Here is a 25,038-nt window from a genome sequence, read left to right as displayed (position 1 = left end):
TTCTCGATTTATACTACGGGCAAAAATACGCATCGTTCATGGAATTTCTTCCAAACTACTGAACCGATTTTGGTGAAACTTGATTTATAGATTCCTGACCACCTAAAGGTGATGTCTAGCCCGTGTGAATTTTCGCGATTTTGCCCGCGTTCTCGATTTATACGATAGTACGGAGGTCTCGGACAAATTTACGGCCGGGTCCGCGGCTGGAGAGGTTTTCTTAGTGTTTTATGGGTTTTCTACGTTTTTTGTGTTTTTAATGGAACCTGTTCCTAACTGGACCTAGCCTGCAAGGTTTTCGTTGATTGGCTAGGTTTTTTCACGTCTCGGACAATTTACGGCCTGACCCGCGGCCGGTCTCGCGGCCGCAGGACTCCAAACATAGAAAAAAACCTAGCCAATCAACGAAAGCCTCGCAGGTTAGGTCCGGTTAGGAACAGGTTCCATTAAAAATAAAAAACATAGAAAACCCATAAAAACACTAAGAAAACCTTTCTGGCCGCGGGTCCGGCCGTAAATTTTTGCGAGACAGGCCATGGGCCTATTTCTTCAGTGCCGACACTTCCATTCTATTCTATTCTATTACCGTATAAATCGAGAACGCGGGCGAAATCGCGAAAATTCCCACGGGCTAGACATCACCTTTAGGTAGTCAGGAATCTAAGTATCAAGTTTCACCGAAATCGGTTCAGTAGTTTGGAAAAAATTCAAAGTACGATGCGTATTTTTGCCCGTATTACCGTATAAATCGAGAACGCAGGCGAAATCGCGACCACCTTTAGGTGTCAGGAATCTATATATCAAGTTTCACCGAAATCGGTTCAGTTGTTTGGATGAAATTCCATGTACGATGCGTATTTTTGCCCGTATTACCGTATAAATCGAGAACGCGGGCGAAATCGCGAAAATTTACACGGGCTAGACATCACCTTTAGGTGGTCAGGAATCTATATACCAAGTTTCATTGAAATCGGTTCAGTAGTTTGGAAGATATTCTATGTAAGATGAATTTCTTGAGGCACGGCCATGAGACAGGCCGCGTCTTTGTCCAGAAGGTCTAATCATTAGTAAATTTGCCCATGAGAAATGCTTATAATATTTTTATATATACAATTTTGTTAAAAATTTTTGAAAAATAAACAAACCGAGTGAAAAACTCATTTTCATTGCTGCTCAATTGGAAACGTAACGCGTTTAGAACCCAAGTGTAACGAACGCGCGTGAGTTCGTGTGTTGAACTGTGTTCGTTGTTCGTTCAATGGCGTTGGGTTGCAATGCGCCATAGCGCAGAAGTATAGTTGTCGATTATACTTGTCTCTCGTGTGATAATCACCCATTTTTCTCAAATTTTCCTTGCGAACCGTCTGCAGATTTGCTATACATATAAAAATGTCTTCAACAAGTTTAACCTCCTCATATCACTGCAGTTTGTGCTTGTTGAAACAATTTCTTTCACGAAGTTATCGTTGTTCTTCAAACAAAACGCTATTCGAGTTAGCATTGCCACTTGTTGAATTTTCATGTTCGAAGTGAGGTCGAGGGTTGTGTGAACGTTACAACTCTAAGAAACCATGCATATAACATCAACATCTCCGAACTTTTCAAAAAGAAAGTGCGGAAAACAAAGATCCATAAGACGTTTAACTGTGTAAACAGATGGCCGCGAAGTTCAAAGTGAAAGTGGGTTGTTGCTGCAGCCTCAGACCCCTCAGACTCTCAGTTATATTAAGCTTGTGGCATTTAAAGACAATGTCTGAGTGAAGAATCTTCAAAAACTTTTCAAATTGAGTGAGTCAAAAATCCTGTGGTCAAGTCAAAAGGAACAAGTCTTTTCCATTAAACAGAGGTTAGTCTGCTGGACTTTGATTTGAGTGAAACAGACTCAGACTGCTGTTTATTTTTTGTTTATAGAAATGTTTAATGCTCCAAAGAATTTTTTAAAATAAAAAGTGTGCTAGCTTTTCTTTGCCAGAATAGTTTTCTTGAGAATTATTAACCCAAGGACCAAGGTTTCAGTGATACTTTTTCATGAGATCATTGAGATGAATCAATACTATCAAAGACAAAGGGGGTAATGAGGGATGAGGGTCCTATAAGTAGGCCAGTAAAGTATCCTGGATACCAGCATCATTATACATAAGAAATTGGTTTAAATCTTGGGTAAATGAGGAAATTGAAAATGAACTGATTCCATAAAATCTCTAGTTTGTCACTATGATTGAGGGATGGGCAGGGTAATAAGGGACACTCCTCTGAAATTTTGTAGAAATGGAGCAGCTGAACTAATTAAAATATTGAAAAACTAGGTCCTAGGAACAGTGGCATAAAATTTATAATTTTCCTATCTAGGTATAATGTAGCATAAAGCAAGTTAGGAAGTCATTCATTTACTACTTAAAAAAAATATCTTAAAAAAGTGTGAAAAGTTAGATTTTGGATGAGTAGGTACCTCTGCTAACTTAGTGCTAAGGTCTGTAGCAAAAGAAATATTTGCTGTATTAAGAGATGTTATTTACATAAATGTTGCACACAGGTGTTGCATTGATTGACAGAATTTGCATAGCTCATTGAAAAAAATTATGGGCATTTCCACACGATGGGGCAACAAGGGACACCCCCTGCCCCTGGGCCCTTGGGTAATTAAGGGACAGTGAGTCAGTGACACCCCTAAAATTGGATTAACAGTAGAACCTCAGCAAAGGTTCCAGTTAACAAAAAAATCAATTAAAAACAAAGAATTTTGATTACATTTACATTGCTCAGCAGCAAAAAAATTTTCACTGGAAATTTTATTTTTATTTTATTATTACTATTATTTTTAGCATATGATATTTTTTTAGATGCCATACAAGAGCCCTAGCAAAGATCTTTAAAATGAGCACAAACTTGTTTTTGAAATGTTTCATGGTAAGAAGTTATTAACAAAAAACGCTCAAAACTGTCCCTTATTACCCATTGATGATAATACAACTGAGTTTCTTTAAGGTAATATGTTAAATTATTGCCATTCAAGATTCTACTATTGCAGGAACTCGAGGGCATGTTCAGGCAAGAAGAGGCCAAATGAAGAGAATCAGTTGGCAAAATGACATCCAAAAGGGAATTTTTGATGATGTAAGGTGAGCTAGGTATTATTTGCTAGAATTGCTTTCATAGACATTAATAACCCAAGCGATAAGTAATAATTTATGGTGATATTAATAATACAACTTGATTTCTTTTCTTTATATTGTATATAGTTGTTATAATATGTTTGATTATAATTATAAGCCCTCAGGAACTTGAGGGCTCATAGCAGAAAAGAAGAGGCCAACTGAAGTGGAAGCCATACACTCTTTTCTTCAAAAGAGGCTTGAAAATTAGCCTCGTATAAGAAGTTATTGAGACTGTCAACACTTTGCATCGTACTCCATGATCAGCTTTTATAAGCAGGTTAGTTTTCTGATACTTTCTTTGCCATCATCAAAATTCCAGGAGTGTCACCAGAATCTCTTTGGCACTTAATAGCAGAAATTTCCAGTCTTTTTTTTTACAATACTTCTCTTTAACTTCACTTCTTGTTTGTCTGTTTCTTTGTCTGTCTGCTACAAATCTTATAATCAATAGTTAACACACTTCTACCTCTCCAATAAATCTGAAATTTTGCACACTTGTGTGAAGTTGGACACTATGTATGAATCAATTGACAGAATAAATAATTTAAAAGTTAGAATTTTTTTTAATATAAAAAAAATGAAAAAATAATTTTGACTGCTACAAATTTTATAATCAATATTCAACACACTTCTAGCTTTCCAATCTATCTGAAATTTTGCAGACTTGCCTAAAGTCTGAAACAATGCATTAATCAATTGTCAGAATAAAAAATTTTGAAAATTTTATTTCTTTTATGTATTAAAATAATTGAAAAGTTAATTTTTTAATATTCGGAATTAAAATTAGAAATTCATTGTACATGTTTTACATTGGAGAAACTGGATTTTTAGAAGTGTTGTCTTTAAAAAGTAATTTTTAAATGTACTTATAGGTATTATTTTACAACACTTCTCTTTAACTTCACTTCTTGTTTGTCTGTCTGCTACAAATCTTATAATCAATTTTTAACACACTTCTACCTCTCCAATCGATCTGAAATTTTGCACACTTGCATAAAGTTGGAGACAATGCACGAACCAATTGACAGAATAAATAATTTTAAAAATAATTTTTGTTTTCAATATTAAAAAAATTGAAAAAATAATTGTCTGCTACAAATCTTATAATCAATATTTAACACACTTCTAGCTGTCCAATTTGTCTGAAATTTTGCAGACTTTCATAAAGTCGGACATAATGCATAAATTAATTGACAGAATAAATAATTTTGAAAATTTAATTTCTTTTGTGAATTAAAATAATTGAAAAATTTATTGTTATAGTATCCGAAATCAAAATAAGAAATTAATTGTAAATGTTTACATTGGAGACAGTGGTTCTTCTTTGAAGTGTTGTCTTTGAAAATTAATTTTTAAACATACTACCATACCTATATTATTAAGTTTTTTCACGCACTTTAAATAAAGCTCCTGATGCCCATGAAAATCAATTTCAATTCATTTTGTGGAACAGTCTGGAGCATTTTATTCTAGATACATTTCTTTGAAACAATGATAACAGTATTTGCAGGCTGAGGTTAAAATTTAATGATTATCATTCATTTCTCCTGTGGATTATAACCATCTTCAAATTTTTCAGATGCTGTCCTGATCAGAACCTGGATACTGGGGCCTGTCTCCACCCTCGACGGTGTGATGTCCTCGCCCTCAACGGTATGGTGTCCTCTCCTCGACGTTGTGGTGTCCTCTCACTCGACGGTATGGTGTCCTCGCCCTCGACGGTATGGTGTCCTTGCCCTCGACGGTATGGTGTCCTCTCTCCGACGGTATGGTGTCCTCTCTTCGACGGTATGGTGTCCTCTCGACGGTATGGTGTCCTCTCCTCGACGGTATGGTGTCCTCTCACTCGACGGTATGGTGTCCTCTTCCTCGACGGTATGGTGTCCTCTCCTCGACGGTATGGTGTCCTCTCCTCGACGGTATGGTGTCCTCTCTCCGACGGTATGGTGTCCTCTCTTCGACGGTATGGTGTCCTCTCACTCGACGGTATGGTGTCCTCTTCCTCGACGGTATGGTGACCTCTCACTCGACGGTATGGTGTCCTCTCATTCGACGGTATGGTGTCCTCTGCTCGACGGTATGGTGTCCTTTCCTCGACGGTGTGGTGTCCACTCCTCGACGGTATGGTGTCCTCTCCTCGACGGTATGGTGTCCTCTCCTCGACGGTTGTACTTAGGCTGCTACGTGTACTTAGGCTGCTACGTGTACTTAGGCTGCTATGTGTACTTAGGCTGCTATACGTGTACTTAGGCCGCTATACGTGTATTTAGGCTGCTACGTTTACTTAGGCTGCTACGTTTACTTAGACTGCTATACGTGTATTTAGGCTGCTACGTGTACTTAGGCTGCTATACGTTTACTTAGGCTGCTACGTGTACTTAGGCTGCTACGTGTACTTAGGCTACTACGTGTACTTAGGCTGCTATACGTGTACTTAGGCCGCTATACGTGTATTTAGGCTGCTACGTTTACTTAGGCTGCTACGTTTACTTAGACTGCTATGTGTACTCAGGCTGCTATGTGTACTAAGGCAGCTACGTGTACTAGTCAGCTACGTGTAATAAGGCTGCTACGTGTACTAGTCAGCTACGTGTAATAAGGCTGCTACGTGTACTAAGGCTGCTACGTGTACTAGTCAGCTACGTGTACTAAGGCTGCTACGTGTACTAGTCAGCTACGTGTACTAAGGCAGCTACGTGTACTAAGGCAGCTACGTGTACTCGAGCGTGTCTTGATAGAACGGCGCCTGATGTTTAGACTAGCCAGAGGAGCAATCACGCTGTGTTGAATGTTACTACTGCGCCGGTCATACACTCGACAGGAGGCCCTGCTAGCCAGCAGTGCTTGTGTACTGAATAACGTATTTCACGATCACGAATTGCACCTGAAATGTTGGGCGACAATTTCGACCAGTTTGGAGGATGAAATGTTGATATAAATGGACAAATCGCGAAAAATGTCATTTAAGAAAGTAAGCTTCGGTGCATATAGTTCCTCAAGTCAACACTGAGACCTTATCCAGTCTTGCTCATAAACTTAATTACCGGTTATCGAATCATTGATTCTTAGTTGCCGTTCACAAATGACACAGCCGAAATTAGACTGACTATTTGGCCTTGCTGTACTGACGGCACCTCTCGGCCTGGCATTTATGTACTAATAGCATTGACGTCGGTTAATGTATATTAACCGACATATATTAATTAATGTATATTAATATTTATTTTGTTATTTCAACAAGCTTCCGGTACATTTATAAGATAAACAAACTGATTGCCGCCAGTCTCTAAGTTCCAAATCACGTTCAAGTCCCAATTAGCCCCGTTCATTGGCTGTGCTGTGATGCTTGCAAATCACGACAGACGCAGACGGCGTCTCCACAAAATATTTGAACGACTTTCCTGCAGTCAGAGCCCTACGGCTCTTGCCCCCCGGCGCCTGCCATTATACGGTGTTTCCGGCTCACAAAACTCGGCAATTACCTCGCGGTTCTGCTCCACCTTATCGTTTTTATGAATTGCCATGTCATTGCCTATATTCAAAATCTCTGCTTATATATGAACTCCAGTTGGAGGAAAACATTGACGTTATTTGGGGCGAATCTTCTGTTTTTTTTTCTTCGTAATATATAGGCAGGCACTTTGTTCATCGAGGACACATTCCCCTTTGGATTATGATTAATCTTCCTGCCAATCAATTGTTGAGTTTATAAAATTTCGCGAGTTTTGTCTCTAGTTATTGGTTTGTAACGAATTAATTGCGGGCATTTTTATATTTCTCTAGAAAGAATTGTGGGAATTTGGGTTTTATAACGAGTTATTAATATTTTAATTAGTTTATGCGAGTTATGGTAACTTCTTATTGCTTTATGCCGCGCTGAGAGCATTTTTGAATTGGTTTATATGGAATTGTGAGCATTTTTATATTACGAGTTTTGGGCACTTTAGAATTGCAAGGCACTGAGGGCTGTTGTGAATAATTTAATGTTGAATAGTTCCGAATAAATGTTTAAATGCTCCGAAACTAACATCTTCATCACGTTGTTTTCATGAGGTTTTGTGTGCAGGTGAAAGAGAGCGTTTATTTGTTCCACGTGTTGGAGGTAGAGAGTCTAGGGGATTTGTTCCCCAAGCTTCGTGTTGTGAGGGGCAAGAGAAGGGTGCGTCTACTGCAGTACCATACCTCAGGGTGCGTGCGTGTACTGCAGTACCATACCTCAGGGTACGTGCGTGTACTGCAGTACCATACCTCAGGGTGCGTGCGTGTACTGCAGTACCATACCTCAGGGTGCGTGCGTGTACTGCAGTACCATACCTCAGGGTACGTGCGTGTACTGCAGTACCATACCTCAGAGTACGTGCGTGTACTGCAGTACCATACCTCAGGGTACGTGCGTGTACTGCAGTACCATACCTGCACTAGAAACAATTATTAGTGTCGTAACATAAGATATATCATATTTTAATTATCACCTATACGGTTATATACTTATGTATTAACCATTTATATACGGTATTTTCCTCGTGGTTGGTCGCAGCGCCGTCAGCCCCCCAGCAGGTGCAGGTGCGGCAGACGGCGGAGGCTCTCAACTCGGTGGCGGTGTCGTGGCTGCCGCCCAGGCAGCCTGGCGGGCAACTAGACCAGGTCAGAGTATGGATAATAATTATTATTATTTAATGATATTTAATATTATGCTCCAATAACGTATATATTTCACTTACTTGCGAATGCAGTATGTTGTTTATTGTATTGTGGTGCAAGGCGAATGTTGCGTTAACGGAGACTTCGTTAGAATGGATGCCCGTATAATTGTTCATCACTTTGCGCCTTATCGTTAGGCCTTTCTTCTGTCAGCGAAGCATTAGGTAGAAAGAGTGCAGAAAAAATTTTAAGAATTGTACGCCAAAATTTAAAAGGGTTTAACGGTGTGTAAAGTCATTCATTGATAAATACGATCATCGGTTCAGTTCTGGGATCGAAAAATTAGCGATTGTAATCACGACAGTGTTCATGAAGGTGTTTGTTGGTGTTTTTACTGGTTTTATCATTAGATTGTTCACGAGAGTGTTCAAGTGAGTATTAATTAGCGTGTTTACGATATTCATTAAACATTTATTTACGATAAACGATGGTTATTACGGGCGTTTTTTCATTACTGTTAACGTGGCAGTTCAAGAAGGCTTTTACGTTAGTGTTCGCGGGAGTTTTAACGATGTTTTGGGTGTGCAGGTGATGTTGTGTCGCCGCAAGAGGCCTCCGCCCCCAAAAGGTCTGCCCTCGTCTACTGCAGGAGCTTGTCGTGAGTACCTCAACAGTTGCTTGTATTTGTTCATTCTCAAGCCCTTCACTCCTGCCGCGGCGATGGTCAGTGCACTTGGTACAAGTGAATCAACAGCATAAGGCTGATAGTATAAAGGTAAAGAGAATATATAGTGACAGCATATATACAGCAATATAAACTGACAGGTTCGTAGTCCAAGTATGACGAGGATAAGATGCATATTGACGCAGCATCTGCAAGATCTGCAGGTACATTGAGTTCTAAAGAGGGTTGTTAGCATCGGTCAACACTACCTAGTTTGGGCTCATGTTAAGGGCTCACGATTAGGGGGCAAAGCCAAAGGTAAAGGTTAAATTTGGTTAGTCGCGAACATGAATAAATTTAACACCATAACAAACCTTATAATTAGATCTGGAAAACTGCTGAAAGAGCTTTTATAAATGATTTGCGTAGTTCATAAAAAAATTAATTCATCAAAATTTGCCTTCACTTTTCCGGGCTGAAATCCTTCACCTTTATCTAGTTCGTGAATTCCAATTCTTCGTCAGTAGTAAAATTTCGGCGGCAGTACCTTCAGGCGAAGTACGATATACGCAAATACACAATTCCGCCGTGGAGTGACCAAAATAATTACTTTATAATTTGCTACAAACACTCTGTACTCATATTCTATAATTAACGCTGCATGGACATTATTTGGCTTAGCCAGCGGATGGATTAAAAAGCGTCCGGATTTTTGGCTTTAATCACACCTCAGACACACAGTGGATTTGAAAATAATGACGGTATGAAAAAATTAAAGATCCAACTAAAAATTATGATTAGAAATCGCAATGTATCAAACATGATCACAATAGTAATGTCGCAATAACAAAGAACTTCTTACATTGATCCCAAAATAACTTACGCAAGTGCTTGGCCCTATAAATATCTGAATCCAGAATGAGGAACTTAATCACCGATGAATTTCCTTCCTACAAGGCTCTAAGCGTGCAAGTTTTAGTGACAATTTGGCTTACAAACAAATGCAAAAACAGATGACATAGTAAATAGATACAAATAAGACTATTCGTATGACAAGGCCAAGATAACGCTTAATTAATATTTCAAGTCAAAATTGAAAAACTGAAACAGTGATAGCACAAATATGACCTAGTCGTCGCTAGTGTCGGGCTAACGTATAATCTACCTGCGAGATGTGGCGGCTAATTGAATGGTTCTTGAGCGTTGCCACGAGGTGTATGAAGAAAAAATACGTAAGGAGTACTTAATACTAAAGAAAGAGAAAAAGAAATCCAGTTGTACAGTGCAATAATGTGCAATTAAAAGCCTGTATAATTAACGGTTTTCATCCCTCTCAGTTGCCAGTAAATTTTATGATTATTTTTTTATATTATTTCCCTAAGGCACAGTAACACAACCATCGACAGCCATGAAGAAAGATGGAGTCATCACTCCAGGACCAGACTCGTCCGTCGGGCTGCAGCCCCACCATGAGCTCCACCAGCAGGCCCTGGAGCTCCAGCAGGAGGCCGAGGAGCCCCAGCAGGAGGCCCAGGACTGCCACCAGGGCGGCGCCCAGGCCTGCTACAGCCCCCAGTTCGACGCCGGAGAGGCGGAGTGGCTGGAAAACAAGCGAATGCTGGACCGCGTTTACTTCTTCAGTAGAATTAACGCTGACATATTTAAGTAAGTGTCTGCTGATAGGGATCAGAATGTACTTTCCGGATAATCTTCAATGTCGTATATACGATTGAATGAAATTCAATGGTTTTGTCCTTCATCAGGCTCACTTTAAATCATTTAGTTTGAGGAGTTAGCGATCTAAATACTTCGTGGGAGTGCATCTATTTCCTAGCTGATCTTAATAATCTAGAAAAATCAAGTTGCTTTCATATCGCTCGAAAAAAAGTTTCTTTCCATCCAAATAGTCTTGCGAGCAGCTCAAAACATTGGACTTCAAAGAACTCTTGCTTTCGTTTAGTAGGTACGTAATTTCCTCAACTTTGAACGTTGTTCCGGACAAACAGAAGCGGCCAGCTGCCAAAACAGCGAACCAAGAAACGCAAACGACGACGTCGCCGCCATCCAACAGCTATGGGCCTATTTCTTCAGTGCCGACACTTCTATTCTGTTCAGCTGACTTGCCTCATAGTCAAGTGGCTGACGTTCCTTCCTTGTCGTTGGCCCCCAGACGCAGCCATCAACTGACTTGCCTCATAGTCAGGTGGCTGACGTTCCTTCCTCTTCGTTGGCCCCAGACGCCGCCATCAGCTGACTTGCCTCATAGTCAGGTGGCTGACGTTCCTTCCTTGTCGTTGGCCTCAGACGCGCCTGCGTCAGAAGATAAGTACGTACACCAGGCGCCTCTGGAGCAGCAGGAGTTCTGCGGCATGGACGGCGGCCCCATCCAGTGGCAGCTCTACAGCCTCGTCGCCTTTGACCGCGGTGAGAAATATGTGTATTGTATCTTGTTGTGTGTTGATGCTTGATTCTTGTGTTCTGACGTCATTTAGAATTTTTCTCAATTCAAGATATAAAGTTTCAAGTTTATCGATCTTCTTTTAACCATTGACTTTTATGTTCTTATGTGTTGGTGTCGACTGGAAAGATAAATCTGCCTGATTTTTATTTCCAGCGCTCTAAGTTTTATTGTCTTGAAATTTTTAGGGCTTTTCTTGCCTGGACTTAGAATATCTTTTCTGTTTGAAGTGAACTGGGAAGTTGGAAATTATTGTGCACAGGAGACTGTGCGGTCCATGTTGTCCCTCACGCGCACGATGGCAGACACGACACCCACTTCCCTTGACTTGGCTACTTTGTGGACTTCCAGGTCGGTGAAGACGCCGCCCGAAGAGTGCTTCATCTTGTTAAAAAAGAAGTCGCTTGAAATATTTTTTTTATATCGCTATATAAGCGAGTACCAGGGGTAAAATTACAATACATACTCATCAGTTTTTTTGGATAAATAAAAGTTCCGTCAACTGCGTGGGCCGAAACTTGAACCTATGCAGCGGCAGAGGAATTGCGTCGATAATAGACGGCTTTACCCACATAGGTTGTGCCATTGCTTAAACGCTGTTGTTCCTTATGAGTAAATTGTGAATATAAACATTAGGTTAAATACGTTTCTTTTCTAATGGTTCCGTCATTTTTTTTAGAATATACTAGTTTTTTTGCTACAAAATACAATGGTGAAACATGTAAGATTTCATCATTTCCAACTGTCACGTGAACAGCAGTTGACGTGGATGAGAAGTATATATATACATGACCGTACCTCTCAAAAGATATGCTATTTTGTTCTCAGTAATCGCCGTATAAAACGAATTAATCGCCAAATTAGCCTCAAGCTTAAGCTCGCTTCTTGTGTCCCGTGACGCTGGAAGTCCCCCACTCATTCCTGTGATCGTACGTTTTGCCGGCAGGTATCTTACAAATTTGCTTATTTTTTTTATGGTTACCCTGACAGTTAGGTTCATTTATGAATATATTTTGAGCAGGATACTTTATGTTCCGTATTTTCTGACAATTCCATGGCTGTAGCTCAGAGGTTCATCGTCCTTGTCAGGTGTCTGTGCGCGCTTGTCTTACTAACGTCACAGCCCCTGTCGTCGCTCCCTTCCCCACCGGCGTCCCTGTGGCCCTTTGCTCCCCGTGAGTGAACATCTCCCTCACGTCCCCGAGTCTTGGTAATTGATTTTTAATTCGAAAACCATTAAACGACGGGCCACTGTACCGGCACCATTAATTTATCATAATATTTAGGAACTTCAGTAGTACGTGAGTTTTTACATAAAATGTAGAATATTAAACTTTACATGACGTGTTTTCTTGAATAGCGTCTCGAGGTAAATTTCATTTTATTATTCACTTGGAGTTTCTACCTCATCACATAACGCGTTATCGATCTAGAATAGACGCGCTAGGACGATAGTACGTCGCATTTTTTTTTTAATTTCAAAAATTTTCATTGAGCTCAGTCGTGAATTTTCAATGAGAGCCATTATTGCCAAGTTTAGGGATTAAATATGACTAATATTCATAATTTGTATTACTGTCGTGTTGCATGTGAAGACCCGCACTGTTTGTTGTGTATTTTCTAACTCAAGGTTAATGTATCATTAAAATTGAAAACCTCTCAAAAAGATACCCCTGCTGTTCGTATAATGCTGATATAGCCTATTTTTCTAAATAGAATCTTTGGATTCTGTGAGCGATCTGCAGTTGGTGAAACTTCCGAGTAAGAGCCTAACTGATCCTCATCTGCTCGTCGTGTCGCCCGACTTCCCTGACGCTGAGCTTAAAGCAGGACAAGAGAGCCACGGTCACACAGTCCAGAATAGAAGCAAACCTGAAGGAAATACTGAGACCAAACACATCACTTGGTTTAGCTGCAAATAGTTTCTATAATGAATCAGCGTCAAACCATGCCGAACCAGTGAATCGTTCCCCGAACGCATCCATAAATGTTGGCCTCGAAACTCTGAACGTCTCCTCTAATTCTTACTTACTATCGTGGACTCCTCCTGCAAGGCCAAAAGGTGGATGGGTTCCTAACTACTCTCTCGAAATACCGGGCCTTCTGACCCGATGCTTGAGCGGCTCAACCCACAAAGTCGTCCTGAAATCCATTCAAGATTCGTCCTGAAATCCATTCAAAGTCGTCCTAAAATCCATTCAAAATGGGTCCGGGACCGGACCCATCCTGGGACCGGTCTCGGTCCCAGAGTGGGACTGGCCTCACAATCCCTCACAATTGAGGGATCACAATCAACGTTGGCGGCGCTGCTGGTGCTGTGCTGCGTCTTCTTGGTCGTCATCATCGTCGTGGGCTGTATCTCAGACATCGCTTGTGTTACTCTCTCGCGCCCAACCAGTTCGAAAAGCAACATAACCCGAGCCATGCGCCTACGTGATGCTGGTTGATGGCTCCAGTTGTGGGAGTTGTAGTTATTATCATATTATTAGTAGCTATTATCATATCAAGATAGTGAAATGTATAAAGTACTAATGAAAATATATAATAAATGAGCTTTTGCAATGGCACGATGTTTTGATAGCTTATCGGATGTTATTTATTTCACTTTTTATACACGAAATGTCACCTTGCGAAGCCGGTTTCGATTTCAGAGAGTAGTTGCCTGCGTTAGTGGCAAACTTTCTCGTTAACAAACTTTCCATAGCCTCAACAAATATTGTGCTTTCGTTCTGGCTGAATATTCTCTTCACCAAAATTACCTACTGATATTTCCCTTATTTCATTCTTAGTTATCGACATTTATTTAGAATTGAGCGAAACCATTGAAAAATTACTTTTATACCCACGGATGACATGAGCAGAGCTCAAAAAAAGAACTCGTATTGCATCGCTTCAAATACGTGAATACCTTGACCTCGCCAACCATGGAAATCTACGACGACTTCTTCATCCCTGCGGACCAGCTCCTGATCATCCCCCCGGAGCGAGGAGGCCGCCTCGGGTCTGGCAAGTTTGGCACCGTGTCCCTGGGCTGGATTTTGGAACCGGCGTCGGGGCAGGATGCGGAGTCTGTAGCGAGAGGTCGGTGAGCCTTCAGTTCACAAGTAATATAATGATTCTGATAAAAATATTGATACCGATTCCTATGAGTGCGGAGTTTCGTTGTTCACTGAATAGAAGTTACTAATTGGCGTTAATTAACTAATGTCTCGAAAAGAATTAAAACATTATTTTTTAAATGTTGTGATCACAATCTGAATTTCGGAAAACTGCACGAGAAGCTGTGTGTTCCAAAAATTTTTGGAACTACCGACCTTTTGCGATCGGCAGAATTTTAGGTAACAAAGCCCAGCTCATTTACACTGTTTGTAATCATTAATTGTTCATTTTTATTTTCTGGAGGAGATAGTGATGACAACGGCCGTTATGAAGGCTTGCAGGAGCTGGCAAGACGTCCTGATGGCGGGCGGTGGAGGCTGGGCAAGCGGGTGGCTGTGAAGGAGCTTCTGTGTGACCTGCCCGACCTGACCTTTGAATAGTACGAGCTGAGGAAGAAGAAATTCAAGAGAGAGGCCAGCATCTTGCAGTGAGTGGCGTTACAGAGATAACATAAGTACAACAGAGAGGCCAGCATTTTTTTATGCTCGAAATAGAAGCTACTTTGGTTTTAAACTATTGTTAAAGGTATCAGAAAAGTGTATAACTGCTTGCCCAAGTTATATAAAGCTTCGTGGTATTAGTTAACAAATTCTCAATTTTGTGCTTTGTTGTATCTTTTGTAGCAAGTGTTTTTTATTATTATCGCTTCATTTTATTAATCATTGTGAAAAGTAATCATAAGAAAAATCCCGTATTTATTTAATTAGCGTAACTCACTAAACAAGCGTGGTTTTGGCCAGATGCCTGAGGCAGTGTCCGTTTGTGGTTCGTTTCGAAGGAGCCGTGGTGCAGGGACCCAACATGTACATCCTCATGGAGGTTCTGGACGGGGGCAACCTCCAAGAATTCATCAGGAACAACCACGGTACTGAGCAGGTCTCGCCACTCAATGCATTAAATAAATTAATCATTAGTCTGATTTAATCACTAGTTCATAAAAAATTTAAACGCAGAGAAAACGTCCAGTAAACTCACCGTATCTTCATGGAAACGTAAAAATATGTCGTAATGGCCGTCTGCCATTTAAAGCCACGCGACAGTGGTTCTCCGTACTTATTAAGTATTTTTACATCGATTAAGTATTTTTGAAGCCTACTTCGTAAATTTACAACTACTATGTTTGGTAGTTGGTTCCTACAGACTTTTGGACCAGAAAACCAGTTGAGCTCTTGCTTTGGTAGCCAAACAACTTTGAAGTTGAATAAATTAGATATTTCTCATTTCAGAACTTTGTTGTGTGGTTTTGTTAATTTAATCTCTCGTGGCCTCAGAAACTAGTTAAGAGACGTTTCATCGATAACTTTGAACAATAATTTGCATCTTTATTGCCATGGGTTTTTATGCATCTTATTTCACTTGAAAATATACACTTCACTTCTGTAAATAATTGTATTGCATGTACCATTTGTTAGTAAATAATTACCTACGTGTTCTCCTATTAAGATTCAAATGTTCGTTGTCATCCTTGTCCGTTGTTCAGATGGTGTACAACTTTGCCATTCAAATAGCGGACGGCATGGCGTACATCGCGTCCAATCGAATCATCCACATCGACCTGGCCCCGAAAAACTGCCTCATTACTCGAAGGTTCTTAGTTAAAATCGCAGACTTTGGTCTATCACGAAAGTTGGCTCCTGAACGCTGCTGCTACCACTACCAGATCGGTGAGCTGCAATTTCGTAGTATCAAAAATATTATTCACTTCTTTGTTATTTTTCAGTTAAATTCTCTTATTGAAAGTAAGGGTAGCAACTTGAGCGGTGCAATGGATAAAGGATTTCGCATTTTTTTCAAGTTCTTCATACTTCAGGGTGTTAAATGCAATAAGACATTACATACTTTCCAAACGCGCTCCCTTCATGTCAGTAAACTAAATGCTGCTCTAGTAAACAAATGCGGGTTGGCACCCATTACTAACTTTTCGTTTTATGTTAATACCATGTTCGATCCGGGAGGCATTTAAGGTGTTCATATTTAATGAAATTATTGTTTCTTGGTATTTTGACGAGATAATTCTTTTTGGTATTTTGACGAGAAAGAAACAACCACCTTAAATCACTATATCGTTTCGGAAAACCTTTCAGAGTTCAGATGCACTGTTATTTCAAAACTTTTAAAATAAAATTTTCATCAGTTAACAGTTATGAAATTTACAGAGCAGATTTCAAAAGTTAATTGACAAACTACAAGACATAGCAATCGGAAATAATACTGTAGATCTAAATGCAGTGTTTCAGCTAGGCTTCTGTTCAAATTAATGCGAAATGTTTTCCATAAATATACGGCGAACATAGATATTTTTACGCTACTCACAGCAGTTAGAAAATGCATGTTCATGTACATTTGCCCTGTGTATCGTTAGTAGAAATATAGTTCAATTGTTGTAGATTTGCCGCATCGGAAGCGTCTCAAAATCTACCTTCCGAGCTTCATTGCCCCCGAGGAACGACGCACTCAAGACCTGCACTCGGGCCACGAATGCATCGTCTTCTTCCTGAAGTCCGACGTGTGGTCCTACGGAGTGCTGCTCTGGCAGCTCATCACATGCTCCAACAAGCCCTACGCTGGCAAGGTACTCTACCTCACTGAGTATATCATACGCTGCTTCTCAGTGATTAGTTTAAACAAGAAAAAAAGTCCCACTGAATATATCATACGCTGCTTATTAGATATTATTTAACAACAAAAAACCCTACCTCACTATCTTCAGTGGTCAGTATAGACATAGAATTTACAAGTGAGAAATAAAATGAGATGTTATGTTGTCATTTACGTAACAGGAGCCGCCAGCCCCAAAGGACGTGCAGACAGCGTGTCTGTGGCTCGAGGGGCCGGGAAGGGCGGCCAAAACGGCCGAATTGCTGAACAGCTGCTGGATGGATAATCAGGATCTGCGCCCCTCCTTTGAGCAGATTGTTGAGCAACTGCTCCCCATGATTTCGCCAGAATTTACTGTGAGATGAAATTCCGGAGGAAATTCATTTATCCAACAAGCAGCTAACTTGAGATGCCCGGTAAAAACTACAGTTGGGCACTCTCATGTAACAACTTGGATTTAATACTTACTATTTATGTTATAGCCTTAATACTTATGCTATTTCCTGAATAACAAGAATGGTTTAGGGAATAGTTGGTGAATTTCCACTGAAAATAATGAATTGCAGTTTATAAGATTTGATATACTACTAAAGTACGTTGAAACTGTTTCATAGGGTGTTTCATCGCCTGTCATTCTGTGTTCCTCACCAACACCACGACTCCGAGAGCACGGAGGATGAGGGAGTTGGGTCCATGCCTGGGAGCTCCAGAGGCGAGGTTGAGAGTTGCCAGGACCTCGCAGAACAGGTGGAGCTGAGCCGCGCCCAGGGCTACCTCAGGTTCCTCAGCAGGAGCGGCTGGCCGCCCAGCTTCAACAGCAGGCACCCCACCTTCAACATCAGGCACCGTGCAGGCGACGGCGACACAGGGCAAATGACGAGTACACGAGCCAAGGTAAACTCTCGAGACGAGGGTGAAAATAATTCCATTGATTTCTTTCGAAATGACATGCAAGCTGATAAAAAGCGGGAACGGCAAATGCTTCCTTCGCGCAGCTCTACGAAGATTGACGGAGATGGTCGGGGTGAAGCCGAGAAGTTCCTCAGTCCAGAATCCATTAAGCCTCAACAGCCTCAAGCTAGATCTTTGCTTCATAATTTTCTTTCAACCGTAAAGCTTGTAAAGACGACGAATGAAACTGAGATTTTGAAAGACAATCGTAAAGTGAGTGATGCAGAAAACGGGGCTGAAGGAAGGCCGCTAACAGATTTCAAAGAAAATGAGTCCCAGCGGCTTGATAAGTGCAAACTTAATCTGCCTCTAAGTCCGCTAGCACTTACTCCTTCGCAGGTGGGCATGGAAACTGAAAATCTAAAGAAAATTTAACATCGCCTCTTATGGTTCCAGCGTCACATGTTACGTTTCCGAAACTGAAGACGCCCCGATTCTCCTTCCACGCCTCGGCCGAGAAATATCTGGATATGTCGCCTAAAAATCCTGATGGTCTGTGCTTGGATCACTCAAGTGATCTTGACGATGGAGCTGTGTGTAGTTCTTATGTGTGTGGCTCTCAGCCTGAAGAGACCAGCCTTGACGATAATTTGTGTGGGTACACGGAAATATGTGGCACTGAATCTGTCAGCGATATCCCCTCTGTCGGTCAGACGGATGTTGAAGGCCAGAAAACACAAGAGAAGGCCCAAAGCCAGTCTTCTGGTAGCTCTTTCGAGGATAACCTGAATTCCAAAGAGCATATTAGTACTCCTGGAGTACAGCGAAACTTTGAAACTAAAGCATTTGTGCGTTCGGAAACTACTAGCTGTCCAGTTGATGTAATGTCTTCGATGATGAAAGATTCTAGATTATCTCGTTTTTGCTTTGGCAGCTTCAATAGCAACCAAAATTTTCAGCGAGTACCGTCGGTGCGTTTCGCTAAATCTAATATTGAGTCGGAGTCATGCCCCGGTTCCTACGAAAACTTCTCCATCATTGTTGTTTCTTGCGCCAAACGTCACGCTCGCGTGGGCGGCGGCTCTGGTGGTGGTCGGAGGGGTGGCACCGGAAGAGGGGGAAGATGGGCGAAAGCAGGGAGGGTGGCCAGGAACGCCGACGCCTCCACGGGGGTGTCCCATAATGATGAGATGCTGAGGGACGTGGGGAAGGAGGGGCATACGAAGAGGTGCTGGACGGATTGGAGGGGATCCCCGCACTCCGAGCAAGCGGCGCTAAGGGAGCGTCCGACCCTGTGGGTGTAGAACGCAAGGGAGCTGCAGTATCCCGAGCGGAGCTGGGATAGCGCTGAGCGGTAGGGGCGAGGGAGCGAGGCCTCTTCTGCTGCAATCGGTGGTGGTGGGATGCGAGGACAGCGTTGTCAACGGTAGTCGCCGCAACACGGGAGGCTATCTCCCTGCGGAGGGAGCGTTTTGCCTCTCCACAGGCACCGTCGGGCATGATGCCGTCTGCCAGGAAAGGCGCCACAAGGTAGCTGAATCTCGTCCTGATTGAGGCTTGCATGAGGCGGTCTCTGGGACGAGCAGAGACGATGTTGAGAGAAGTATGGGTAGGCTGGAGGGCGCCGGCGAGAAATTGAGCACAGGCCAGGTCCAGGTGGGCGGACAGGGGGAGGACGCCGGTCTCATGGTAGAGATAGGCGATGGAGCCATCTTGAGGCAGCGTTTGGCTAGTATCAGGGCTGAGTTTTAAATGATTTGGAGACTTGCAATTGCGGTGCGTGAGGCAACTTGGTACCAGATTTGGGCAGCATAATTGAGGATTGGGCGAGTAATTGTCCGGTAAGTGGCAATGATGTCTTTCTTGGAGAAGCCCCAGTTGGTGCCGGCCAGGGCTTTCAAGATGCGTCAAGAGCCTGTTGCTTTGGTGGCTATGGCTCTGACAAGAGGAGAGAACATAAAATGGGTATCCCAGGTGACCCCTAGGACTCTGGGGGTTTTGTCCAAGGGGATGATGCCATTGCAGATTGTTGCAGAGGGGTGTAGACGGGATTGGTGAGTGTCGGGGGTGAAGAGCGTGACTGAGGATTTCCCAGGAGCCACGGCCAGTTTCTTGGCGGTCGACCAGTCAGTGGCGGTGCAACTCTACTCTTTGCCGCTAACTACGCAGTACAGCACTGATCTTGTTGGGAATCCGTGGTGCCATTTATTTGTTGAAGTTCCCCAATCTTTATTGGACTATGGCGGGAAAATCAGATAAGTTACAGCATTGAAATAATTTTACACTGTTTCTAGTACAATAGTGGGTGCACATGCAAAATTTGAACATAAGGTAAAAATTACATGCATATGTCACATTGTGTTTCTAAAGGCGACCGTTCAGTACATAAGATAACATAACATAGTGATGTCGGCGCTGAAGTGTAGGCCTGATGTGGCCTGTCGCCGATTCTTTTCCTTTTCGTGCCTTTTTCGCGAGATAAGTCAAACCGGCATAGTAAAAAGTGAGAAAGTTGGGACCCGCAAACACTACGTGCGTCCTCGATCACTGCCAGAACTCAACTATTCAGTAAAACAGTACAGTTGGACTTACAACTGCGTTGTTTGAAACGTGACCGTTGAGTCATGTTGGTCCTTCGACCATGCAAGTAGGGAATTATTATGTATAATAATTGTGTTTTCATTACTATTCTCTAATTTAGTGCGCTTCTACAATATTTTTCTCACTACTAGTGAGAAACACCAATTCAGTTTACCAATATTATGTCTCCATACACTTGCCAAATGATCGCATTATAGAAGTGTACGTGTAATATTTTTTGCCTTTCAGACTCCTTCAAGAGCTTTAGCATAAAAACTTTTTCTTCTCCAAGAAAATGTCCCAATCTATGTGAACAACATCTTTCTACTCTATTCTCTATTGAATCTAAGGAAGACTCTGGATCAAGAGTCTTCTGATATTGGATACGATATTGGTTTCACCGATACGCCTGAAATCAGTTCTGAAAGCAAATTTGAAGAAGAAAATGAATAAATCATAATTTAAATTAAAAGATTGGAAGGTGGAAACCTGGCCTCTCAACCTGGATTCTGGCCTCTCAACCTGGACCCTAGCCTCTCAGTCTGGACCCTGACCTCTCAGCCTAGACCCTGACCTCTTAACCTGGACCTTGGCCTTTTAATCTCGACCCTGGCTGGCCTCTCAATCTGGACCCCAGTCTCTAAACCTGCACTGCGGCCTCTCAAGCTGGACCCTGGCCTCTCAATCTCAACCTGGACCTTTGCTTCTTAACCTGGACTCCACCGTAGCCTCTCAAATTGGATAACCGGCTAATCAGCCTGGACCCTGGCTTCTCAACTTAGACCCTGGCCTCTGCATGGCCTCTCAACTTAGACCTTGGCCTCTCAATCTCGACCCTGGACCCTTGCTTCTCAACCTGGACTTTGGTCTGTCAGCCTCCACCCTAGCCTCTCGAAATGGACCCCGGCCTTTCAGCCTGGACCCTGGCCTCTCAACCTAGACTCGGATCTCTCAGCCTTAACCCTGGCCTCTCCACCTAGACATTGGCCTCACAACCTTGGCCCTGGCGTCTTTGGCCCAACAACCTTGATGTTTTCCCAACATCAAGGATGTTGAAAACACACAAAATTTATTTTAAAATTTTAATCTTTCTCTTTTTGATTAATAAAATTTTTGTCATTTTTGCTAAAAGACTAGAGTTTCTTGCAAGTTTCTCAGACTTCTTATTATTTCCATAAAAGGTAATGTATAAATGTATTATTAGCTATGCCAGCTATATAATATCATCTATATATTGAGCTCAAAAGACTAAATGAATCATATGGTCATGTTTAATATTGGGATCTTGTAGGACCAAGTGGACTGAAATGTTGCCTTACATTTTTCCAATATACAATTTTCAATATTCCATACTCATCTTTACACTACTTAGTGACCGTATGATTAAAAATTATTATAAAAAATATTTGCGTTTTAAAAAAATGTGGTCGTTAAGTTAAACAAAGTTTTCTCGTGACAAAAACTCCAATGTGACCAGTATTAGAGTTGAGTTCCTGCAGCACAAAACTGTAACAAGTGGTTGTTTAATCAAATAATGTGTTTATAAATGGATAATATTGAATATCAGCTTTGTACTTTTATTAAAAACCTTGTAACATAAGAATTACCAGTTGGTCCTGTCGTACCCCAGCCTGGTCCCATCTTACCCCAGTGGGGTAAGATGGGACCAGCTCATAATTTTTAATCTGTACAGAAAACTGTTTTGTATGCAAAAAGTCTGAGTTGTAGCTTTGAAGCTTATTGCATAACTACACCTTGTGATAGGTTTAGGATTTTTTAGTTATTCATGGTATAGATGCTACATTTCTTGTTAGTGGTTTCGGTCCTGTTTTACCCATCTGAGTATATACCCCTGGGAACAGGGTAATCCGGGACACTAGAAATAAAACTCAATTTTAAAACTTTTGAAGCATGCAGAGTGTACTCGTCCATTACTAACAGTACTCTGAAGTCCTCTTCCTTGGTAGATGATGTAGATGTAGAATAAATGAAATTAATAGTGATTTTTACTTGTTTTTAAATTACTGATATGATATTACCAAATCCATACTTTATCGTATAAATGATGTGATATTGCAGTATCAGTGGACGCCATTGTGCATTTATAACAACCTTGTCTACTGCAAGCTTCATATCAATAGCCATTATGCATTTCTTCTGTATCTGTAAGCTTACAGGAGGGCCTGTAATTTCACATCATTTTAATTGGGTCAAGTGAATTCACTATATCAAAAGATTGTAAAACATACCTGAAACAGAAAGGTATATTTTAATGACGACCATAATATTTTTTGGAGAAATAAATCATAGTTGGGTTAATTACTTTTCATTCTATGTTTCCCGGTGCACAATTCTATCTATAACATTTTATGCACAATTTTGTGATGACTGATGATGCATTAATTTTTTGTTTAATGAAATTTCGTTACTGAGCAGGACAAATGTTATCAAAATTTTTTGTTGTTGATTGATTTTTGGTTAACTGGAGCCTATGCTAGCTGAGGTTCTATTGTAAATGCATTTTTATGGGTGCCCCTAATTGCCCCGGGGGGTGTCCTTTTTTGCCCCGTCGGTCGGACATGGCCGCAATTATTTTTTTTGGAATTATATATGCAAATTTTGTCAATCACATTTTTAAGACAACACCTGTGTACAACTTTTATGTAAGTACAATTTTTTAATACGGCAAATATTTTTTTGCCACAGACCTTGGCAGAGGTACTTTTCCAAAATCTCACTTTTAACACTTTTTTGGGGATTTTTTAGAGGAAGGAAATGGATGATTTCTTAATTTGTTTATGCTACATAGATAGTAAAAATTTTGAACTTCACGCAATTTTTTTATATTATTTTTATGCAGCCAATCTCTTGCCTTCAGCACTTGAAATCTTGTCTTGAACCACAGATTTTGAAGTCTATTCTTTAATGCATCAAAAATAATTCATAAACCAAATATAGTCATGAACCCTCAATATGCATTTTCTGCTCTGTGAGCAATGTACTTCACAAAGCTATTATGTTTAACTAAATGTATCAACAGCATCATGGCACCCGAATGTCTGATATACGTACAGGGGTTGGACAAAATAAGGGAAACGCCTTATGAATGCACCATTTATATTTTAGTATGGTGTAGTGGTGTAGGTACACCTTTTGTGGCAACACTGCCTTAATTCTCCGAGGCATTGATTATTACAATTTGTGAATAATTTCCGAAGCAATTTAGCATATTTTTCAATTAAACCCTTTTTTACCCTCTCTCAGCTAGACCCCAGTTTAACCCTCTTTTGGTCTTTTTTTCAGCTCTCTCCAACGTACACTTGGCTGAGGTAGGAAATAAGGCAAACAATGATTCTTCGTAGAAAGTCACATTTTCCTACTGCTTGAGGGACAAATTCTGAAGGCTTTTAGACCCCTCTAAACGCATTAAATTATTTTTAAACCAGAGTTTTACTAATTGCTGCTCTTCCGTTGTATTCAAATTTTTGCACCTCCTGACAAACAGTTTTTAGGGAAAATGGGTTCTTTAGGTGTCCATTAAGGTCTGATGTAATTTTTACAGCCGTGATCTTCCGATTTTTCGGAACAATTTGATTTAGAGACCGACGGCCTTTCTCAGACGAATTTGACTCTCGGCAAGACCTGTGCTTTGCCGAGGACATTTTTCCCTCCTTTCAAGAGCAGTAATCATGCACTTATGAGACAGTACCTCTTGAAACGTTGATCGTTTGGGAATTTTCTTTCACACTAGCACCGGTCATACTAGCATCAACAATTTAGCATCATTGAAATTCAGAAAAGTTTGCCATTTTATAAGATTATAGTCACAGAAATTTTCTATAAAAAGCTGCAAAGGCTTAAAATACCATTTATCAACAAAATTGAACATTGAAATATGCCACGTTTTTATTGTTTATAATGTGTTCAAAAATTATGATCTCAAAATGTTTGGTGTTTCCCATATTTTATCAACCCCTGTATGTCACATGAACTGAAAAAGGTGCTGAGAAACATGCCTCCTAATAGGTTATTCTTGAAATTAAATGGTTGATACTAGTGTGTCCATTACTTAGGTGATGGTCGGTGGTGGGCACAGCTAACCGAAAAGTTAGTTTTGATAACCGGTAATCCGCTAACTGAAAAGTTAGCTTATATAAGGCTAAACTGATAAATTGCCGAGGAAATTAGCTGAGTTAACCGCTAACTGCTAACTTTTAGTATATCAATTTAGCTTTGGCTTAATTTTTGGGGGGCTTTAAAACTCTGAGAAAAAGACCTAGAGAGCTGAACTTTTAATATGTTGTAGCATTGACAAGGAGCTTCCCAAAAAGGTGTAAGCATGCCAAGTTGACATTAAACATACAGCTTATTGAAAAATAAGAATTATTAATAAATAAAAAACGGTAAAAGCAGGGTTACACACTGCTTTTACTCTGGCTTGCCCTTCATCTCCTTAATGTGATGATTGTTGCCCTTTCAAAGTTGACGTCTGTCAGGATGGCTCTCTTGGCCCTCGAGATGTTCTTGCCTATGGAAAACAGGCGCTCAACTGCAACACTGGATGGGATGACCGTGTTGTGTTTAACAAAAAGGTACATCAACACCTGCTCACCCAACAGGGCAACGTCAGTCGGGACCTCCTTTGAGCTGGCCTCCAGCTAGGTCTTCACTAAGTACTGCTGTAGCAGTACTGCTGTAGCAGTGCTGTTGAAGTGACTTCAGTGACCTGTGACTCCTACACTCCTGGGGCTGAGTGACGCTATTGATGAAATCATCTTCCACATCCTCGTCATTGCTGAAGGTGCTGCTGCCCTCCTCAATGGTCAGGGCTGTCTCCACGGCGGTCTCCCTGGCCTTCTGTACCCTGCTGAGATGCTATGATTATGCTTCTC

The 25,038-nt window shown here is 41.1% G+C and overlaps 2 long non-coding RNA genes across 2 annotated transcripts; both read left to right on the top strand.

Moving 5' to 3' along the window:
* The first annotated feature begins 1,526 nt into the window (after nt 1-1,526).
* On the top strand, nt 1,527-4,804 carry LOC108680987. The gene is made up of 4 exons (XR_001931464.2): nt 1,527-1,846; nt 3,029-3,119; nt 3,278-3,432; nt 4,735-4,804. It is a non-coding gene; the product is annotated as an uncharacterized LOC108680987 (long non-coding RNA).
* A 9,528-nt stretch (nt 4,805-14,332) lies between these two features.
* LOC125179201 lies at nt 14,333-16,520 on the top strand. The gene is made up of 4 exons (XR_007157179.1): nt 14,333-14,504; nt 14,818-14,942; nt 15,558-15,741; nt 16,465-16,520. It is a non-coding gene; the product is annotated as an uncharacterized LOC125179201 (long non-coding RNA).
* Nucleotides 16,521-25,038: the final 8,518 nt, after the last annotated feature.

This window comes from Hyalella azteca, unplaced genomic scaffold (assembly GCF_000764305.2).
Source record: "Hyalella azteca isolate HAZT.00-mixed unplaced genomic scaffold, Hazt_2.0.2 contig15683, whole genome shotgun sequence".
Taxonomy (NCBI): domain Eukaryota; kingdom Metazoa; phylum Arthropoda; class Malacostraca; order Amphipoda; family Hyalellidae; genus Hyalella; species Hyalella azteca.
Note: the sequence above shows the minus strand (reverse complement) of the source record. Positions and strands in the feature narration are given on the sequence as shown.